The sequence below is a fragment of the Ptychodera flava genome, chromosome 2, assembly GCF_041260155.1.
Source record: "Ptychodera flava strain L36383 chromosome 2, AS_Pfla_20210202, whole genome shotgun sequence".
Lineage (NCBI taxonomy): Eukaryota > Metazoa > Hemichordata > Enteropneusta > Ptychoderidae > Ptychodera > Ptychodera flava.
The window spans coordinates 6,309,752-6,317,153 of NC_091929.1; the positions used below are offsets into that span (position 1 = coordinate 6,309,752).

At 35.9% G+C, this 7,402-nt stretch overlaps 1 long non-coding RNA gene across 1 annotated transcript; it reads right to left on the minus strand.

Annotated features, from left to right (window-relative positions):
* Nucleotides 1-5,420: 5,420 nt before the first annotated feature.
* Nucleotides 5,421-6,407, minus strand: LOC139152202 (uncharacterized). The gene is made up of 3 exons (XR_011556593.1): nucleotides 6,179-6,407; nucleotides 5,911-6,002; nucleotides 5,421-5,519 (listed from the first exon to the last, which is right to left on the minus strand). It is a non-coding gene; the product is annotated as an uncharacterized lncRNA (long non-coding RNA).
* Between the last annotated feature and the right edge of the window lie 995 nt (nucleotides 6,408-7,402).

Sequence of the window (7,402 nt, forward strand, 5' to 3'; positions counted from 1 at the left end):
TTGAGTACCAGCCCCCACAAGTGTTCAAAGGTTTTAATAGAACGTAATTAAGTGGGCATATGGTTAAAGGACAAATAGAAAATAACATTCTATGATATATCAAATAATGAATAGGCTAAAAAAGACGGGAAGATAGAAAAAAATTTGGGCACACGAAACTGATGAAAAGCAGTATATATATAAAAAACATCACTGTTTTTAATTTTTATTGTATTCTCTTGTCAAAATTCCACCTCAGGTGGGTCGAAAAATGTCGTCTTGTTTGGACCAACAACACACACGTTCCCAGAGCTGTTGGGGTCTTTGTAAGGGTGGTGATAACATCGACAATCCTTGCTATATACAAAAGGGTTGGTGGAGTTACGCGAGTAAAATTGCCAGATATAAGGCAAAGTAGATGTACATTTTGCATATCAAAGCCAAACTGAACTTTAACAAGAGCTAAACTGTGACCCGTCCCATATCTAACATCACACTCCATATTTATCTTAATAATATGACAATTGTCCTAGGTTTTGAAATGCGAATTCCAAAATATTTCAGTGCCCCTGAGCCAAATGTCTTTTTCTGCTCATGGATTAACAACAAATATATTGCATATGACTTTCAAATATGATATACTGATATATATAGAATGATATATATGATATATATGTATATGTATTATATGTGTATATATATATATATATATATATATATATATATATATATATATATTGTCAGTACTAATTTTTATGCCCTTCATCACAATATTAATTTGTGAGAAAATCCTGATGTCTATGATCCATCCAGATTCTTACCTGAGAACGTCTAAGAGAGGTATCCGTATGTCCATGTACCTTTTCTGCTGGACTAAGGTTTGTCAAGAAGTCGATTTGTGAGGTTCATGACTCTCTTAGTTCCATAATACTATCCGCAGTCCCTCTATCCACCGAACCGAACAGAATGGGAACCACTTATACCCATTGTCAACTAGTAAGAAATTATATCTCTTAAATTCATCATCTCACTATCTTTAACACATAGAGATAGGCATGGTATGTGATCAATTGGCCAGTACCAAAGACCAAATCCCTGTCATGTAAGAAGTAGTGATTTATTGATGCATCAGAAATTTGACTTGTCTCCCTTCATGATTTCTTTCACAAATATACGACTTTCTTTTATTCCTAATACATCAATCTTAACATTTTATCTCTAAAGAATTTTAAACCACCTTGTAGAATATTTCATTCTGTTTTCCGTTGTGATACCAACGCACTGCATCCTTTGAATGTTACTAAGAAGACATGGTTCTTTTGTTTTTTCTGTATAAATTGTATCGCTCAGAAACTTGCCCTTGGCTAGTTGAAAATAACCCTAACGTTAGTTTTACAAAATATTGATCTCAACATCAGACTCAACAAGACTAAGTCACTAAGTCCAAAGTTTGCTCTTGTTTACAGGTCTGAAAAAGGCATACACCTTCATGTTCAGAAACGTCAACTGGCTACCACATACTAGACTAATATTTTAAGGTGAGATGAAAATGATGTAACAATAGCAATATCACTCCATCCTTAATACGTTTCTCGCAACATATCAGCCGCAGATATTTTATGGTAAAGTCGAGAAATGCACTATAAATATTATCGGATATAAGAGTGTTCACGAACTTCATTTGCAACTTCAAAGTAATCAAAGTAATCAAACAAAATGGATGCCACTCCTCACCTACAATGTCATGTTCAGGAGCACTTTTTAGGAATCCAGGGCTCAGCAGATTTATTATAAATAAAAGCCAAAAGGTATTTTTGTAGTCAGTTTTTAGGGAAGACATGAGCAATTGTCAAATTGCCTGGCTCTGGTTGTAAGACAAAGGTTGATTGCAATACAGCAGCATTAAGGTACAGCATTGTACAGTTGACCTAGTTGAATATCGAACGTTGCCTGTCCTGTGTCAGCAGTCTTGTGGTACGTCCGTAGGTTAGAGAAACCCTGCAAGTGTGTAGGTATGATCGATACGTAATTTGATTGCGTTACTTGACGCTGTCACTTATAGCATCATGGTTGTTTCTTTTACGATCACGATGTGTGTGAGCAGGAAATACAGTATTTTTAGTATTTTTACGTGAGGGCGCCATTTTATGAGTGCATGAGCCGTTTACTATTTAACCTGTTAAAATGCGTAGGCATGATCAAAATCAGCGAGCAATGATACTTCTATACTTGTGCTTCAGTTAGCACATTTACAACTATTTCAACTTTGTTTTGAAAATAATGTATATAATTAGCAGCCATTTGGGCTTTACTGTGAATCACACTTACAATACGATATGGTAATGGTTGATTATGCCAACTTTATTGATATGAACTTCAAGAAAATACATACTACTTGTGTTCACAGTTCTCATCAGTAAACGATTTCTTTCATTTGCTGCCAATACTTTCTTAGCTTCTTACACTGATATTAATGACACCTTGTTAGACGTTATCTCATTGATGGAACATCAAATATGACTGTAACAAGCAAACACGACTAATTAATTATGAGTACATTATGAACACTGACAAAAAATAAGTGTAAATTATGATATTGTGGTAGAATGCACCTCGAGGATAGACATTCGGACTCAAATTTTCACAATTCTGTTCTGATCTAACAGTTATGGGAGCTCAATTGAAAGCTGTTGGAGTAACAAAAATTTCACCACGTTTTGCGAAATTGGAAAACTTTATTTTTCATCATTGACTTTCAAAGGCATCATGGTGGCCATTTTGAATGTCAAATATCGGCAAATATTTTAAGGTTATTAGTACTCCAGAACTTGGTTTGGTGACAAAATGAATGAACGTTTCAATAAGGAAAGTTTGACAAAACGTTTAGGTCACTTTCGAGGCGCATACTACATTGAGAACAATGATGTTAGTATATGATCGATTATAAATAAACATATGTGACATAAATTGTGTGCATAAATCCTGTCATTGACAGTACGACACAGTGATCGACACTGGTACAGACACAACATCGGCCAATACCATCGACCCTAGCTAGGGTCTATACCCATACTAATGCCAAGACAGGATATACTGTAGACAAATCTGATATATTGTATGTTTGAGATATAACATATTTTTATGAGCCTATCCTCGACGAGATCTCGATAAAGCTAATTTCGTTAGGACGAAACGCGTTGAAGATAATTCTCGAAAGGAGAAATATTACAGGGGAAATCAATCCATCAGAAATTGTAACATTAACTTAAGTGAAATCTATTAACGTAATAATGTACAATGGCACACTGGCTCAAGAAAATCTAAAGATATAGACATATATTATATAATACAAACAAACATGAGATTATGTGTACATGTGTTTGGGCAAGCATGTGTGCAATTCATGAATTAAACTGGGATTAAACCTAAGGAAACTTGAATATTCATATATCTGTGTCAGTCTCGTTTGAAAGCTTATTGGTTTGAGACTTTTATCGTGGAGAATATAGAGTGCCTGGTATTGAATAATCAGAACGATTATTTTTGTCTAAATATTACGGCTAGCATTAAATGGTCTCCTTACTTAAAATATTACACTGAAGTCTGAGTAAATATGTCAATATACAATTGGACAAAAAAGTGTAGTTTTATGTTTATAGAATTAAATGTGCAATACAGTTTCAAAGTTACCGACAGATTTAATTATAAAGACATTCAAAACTGTATCTAAACAAACATTTTATCAACGAATAAGAATTCGAGACAAACATGCATACGATCGAATTGTGGATTCAAATATAATAACGTTTCCATTCACTCGCCAAAACTTGTTGGAAAAGATCGGACAATAGAGCATTTCCTTATATTAAACTGGACATGCCATGACTTTAGGCCACCCAAATCACTCTAAATTGACGGACCGTCAAGTCTCGAATTGAAGCTCGTGTAAGGTCAGTACCAGTTGTCTGAGCTGTCGTTAGGAGTCTATATTTAATTGAAACTCGTTGAAAATGTTGTTCTTCAGTATCCACTTGACACAGCAAAAGTACTCTTGGCCACGATGCAAGCTGTGAACAGAGTAAAATGACTAAAATTAAAAATCACGCTATTTTGACGTCTTCAAAATGTATAACATGGTTGTCCTTATGTCTAATCAGCCACTTAGATATCATTCCCTGATATTTTTCTTCCAATACGAGTGACTTAATGACCGTGTCACCAGAATTCGAAGACGAGTGATGACACGGTCATAACGTCACGAGTATTTTCCGAGCCAAGCGAAGAAAATATTAGGGAATTATATAATATACTTATCACAAACACCAGCAAAGAATTCATTATATTTTGCAAAAAAAATATTTTTCCACAACAATTCCGCGTTGAAACTTCAGAACTACTTTGATAATATAATCAAAACGCCGCGGGCAAGCTGTCAATCATTTGTAGTCGTCGGTCGCGTGAGTGAGGCCAGGCGAGGAAGACGGCGTTAACATTTGTGTGCGGAGCAAATGCCATATGACCTCACACAACACGCACCTTCCGCTAAGTTCCACACAATTTCAATGGTAGTATAGGCCTCGAAATTTAACTCCGAAAAAAGTTACGTTATTTGTCGAGAAGAAAAATCGATTGAATCTCAACATTGCGAACACTGTGTAACGTCGCGCCCGACAGTATACGTGTAGGGTACTCTGTGCGTCAAAAGTTCAAACGGCAGGGTCTATCGTATACGAATACGACGCCAATATTCATAACAAAACTAAAACAGAAGAGCTCATAACTTGCATTTTGTCAGACTCGAAAACGAATGGATGGTTTTTACAAGTGTTCACGTCACACAAATTTTGATAGCGGGAGTATTACAGGCGTTTACATTGACGACTACTTCGCGATGCATCGAAATATATTTTTTACTATAACCCAAACGGGATTCGAACCCCTACACACTCACGGCAACATCGTCTAGCTGCTAGGCCTCACACAAAACCAGTCGGCCACCGTTTCCAACCCAAAAGAGTTGGTCACAGCAACCGACTTAGATGTTACAATCCTGTGCGCGCAGATAGACGCAAAAAAGTTCCGACGCACAAAAATTGATAGCATAGACTCGGGTTGTCGTGACGTAGAACGACCAGAGTATAAATCCCGGTATTTTCTGTTCAGAGATGACAAACTTTGCTTGTGCGTGTGATAATGCGGGTTATTGGAATTTCTCCTCATACAGAAATTCCGCATCACATCTTTACATTGACAAAGCAAAACAAGTCAATAATGTCCTACATGTGTATTTTTATTTGAGCGTCCTCTCCATTTCATTTACGGTTCGTCCGTGTCCGGTTCTGCCGTGTGCTTTTCTGCTCCCCTCCTTCTCTGACACTTTGTTCTGGTTTCAAAATTACTGACTCTCTCTCTCTCTCTCTCTCTCTCTCTCTCTCTCTCACCTTTAAATGGCAACTCCGTTTTTACACAGTTGCAGTTGTGAATGTGGTCAGATGATTGCACAGGCACACAGTTGATGTCAGGTTAGACATTGATGAAACCTGGAATGGCAGCGAATGTGTACGATTTACTGTGCATCAGGGATATTCAATCGTGCAAAACTGTTGTAACAATTTCTTATGTTGCTAGACAGAGCGCCAAAATCAAGACCCCAATCTTAAAACTTACACATAGCAATGTATTTACATATTCATAATAGACAAACACAAAAGAATTGACATGTGTGGTACAACACACAACTGACAAAGTATATTCACAATACATTAAAACAATCAAATTCAAGTCACACAAGGAAGTAAAGTAACTGCTCGTTTGACACTTTTTGTAAATTTTGAAAAAAATCGTTTGTCACGTTTTTCAAATTGTTGCGAAAAATGTAATAAATTTCTTTCACGAAGCCAAAAAATTAATGATCTTCAAATAACAGTGTACCTGGCAACCACGTCTATCCCATGTACTAGTTTGTTTGTCCATGTACGTGCACATTATCTCTTTAACAGCCATCGAGAACTTCACTTCCTGTTCTGCAAATCAAATTCACAAAAAGGATATTTAGCCAGATAATTATGAAACTAATGTGCAAACGACAACATTACATGATAATATGATTGTATTATTTGATAATGCCATAAGTAACCAGTTTTACCGAAATCATAATCAAGGTGGGAGGAAATACGATTTGAACGTGTATGTTACTTACTCCCTGGAATAGTGAAGGTCAAATAGTAATCTCCAGTTGTCATAAAGTAGTCCTCGGGAATGAAAATTTTCGAATGGTTTCCAATGAACTGGACACCAACAGAGAACTGGTATCCACGGTACTGATTCGAATACTTGACTACGTCATTGAATATATATGACGTGGCATTTCCGTAGAGCTGTTCCGAGTTTTCAGACATGATGACGACTGCATGATCCAACTTTGACACCTTGAAAGGGAATGCAGAGGAAGGTTGAGAGGAGTTAAACTTATATAAAAAATCTAATTATATATTGCAGATACGACTCTTCCTTTCTTACGTGTCACTCACATGAAGCTGTTTTAAGTGATCTCCTGTCTTTCGGATTTTAGGCGATATATCTAAAAATAAAAGTTTTGGACGACTAATTATCTTTTCCTAAGAGCTTATCAACCTACCTTACTACTTAGCAATATGTTTACGACTACCCATCTATACCATTAGACATACAGACGTACGGACAGAAAGACAATGCATACATTCACACGACTATACAAATCTACAATCGTACAACCATACTACTATACAGCTTTCTACATACATACATACATACATACATACATACTAAGTACGTACGTACAGACAAACACACAGGCAGACAGACATACGAGTGAGAGACAGACACACAGAAATACAGACAGACATGCATGAATTCATGCATGCATGTACAATACAATACAATACAATACAATACAATACAATACAATACAATACAATACAATACAATACAATACAATACAATACAATACAATACATAAGGTAGACTAACCTTGAAAACTGTTCCAAAGTATGTGACATCATTCATTTCGAGATAGAGACCTTCAACTATTCCATGTCTTTCATAAACGGGGAAGTCACTCATAAATATTATTTCAATTGGTTCCGTTGCATTATTCACTTTGTGCACAGAAAAAAAATACGCATTCTTGTGGGGGGGAGCTCCACAAATTTAACAGTTACAATATATCTTGCAATAGTAAAATATTACAAATTGATGAATGCGTTGGTTGTAATATCCTGTTTGAAACTATCAAAATTATGGATGTTCCAATCATTACTTAATTAATTTAAAAATCTTTAATTTAAATGCTTGCATACGAAAAGGCCGCTAAACTAAACATCATTTTTGCAATAAATGTCGATAACAAGGATGTGCCACCATACAAGCAGTGTAATGTGTAATG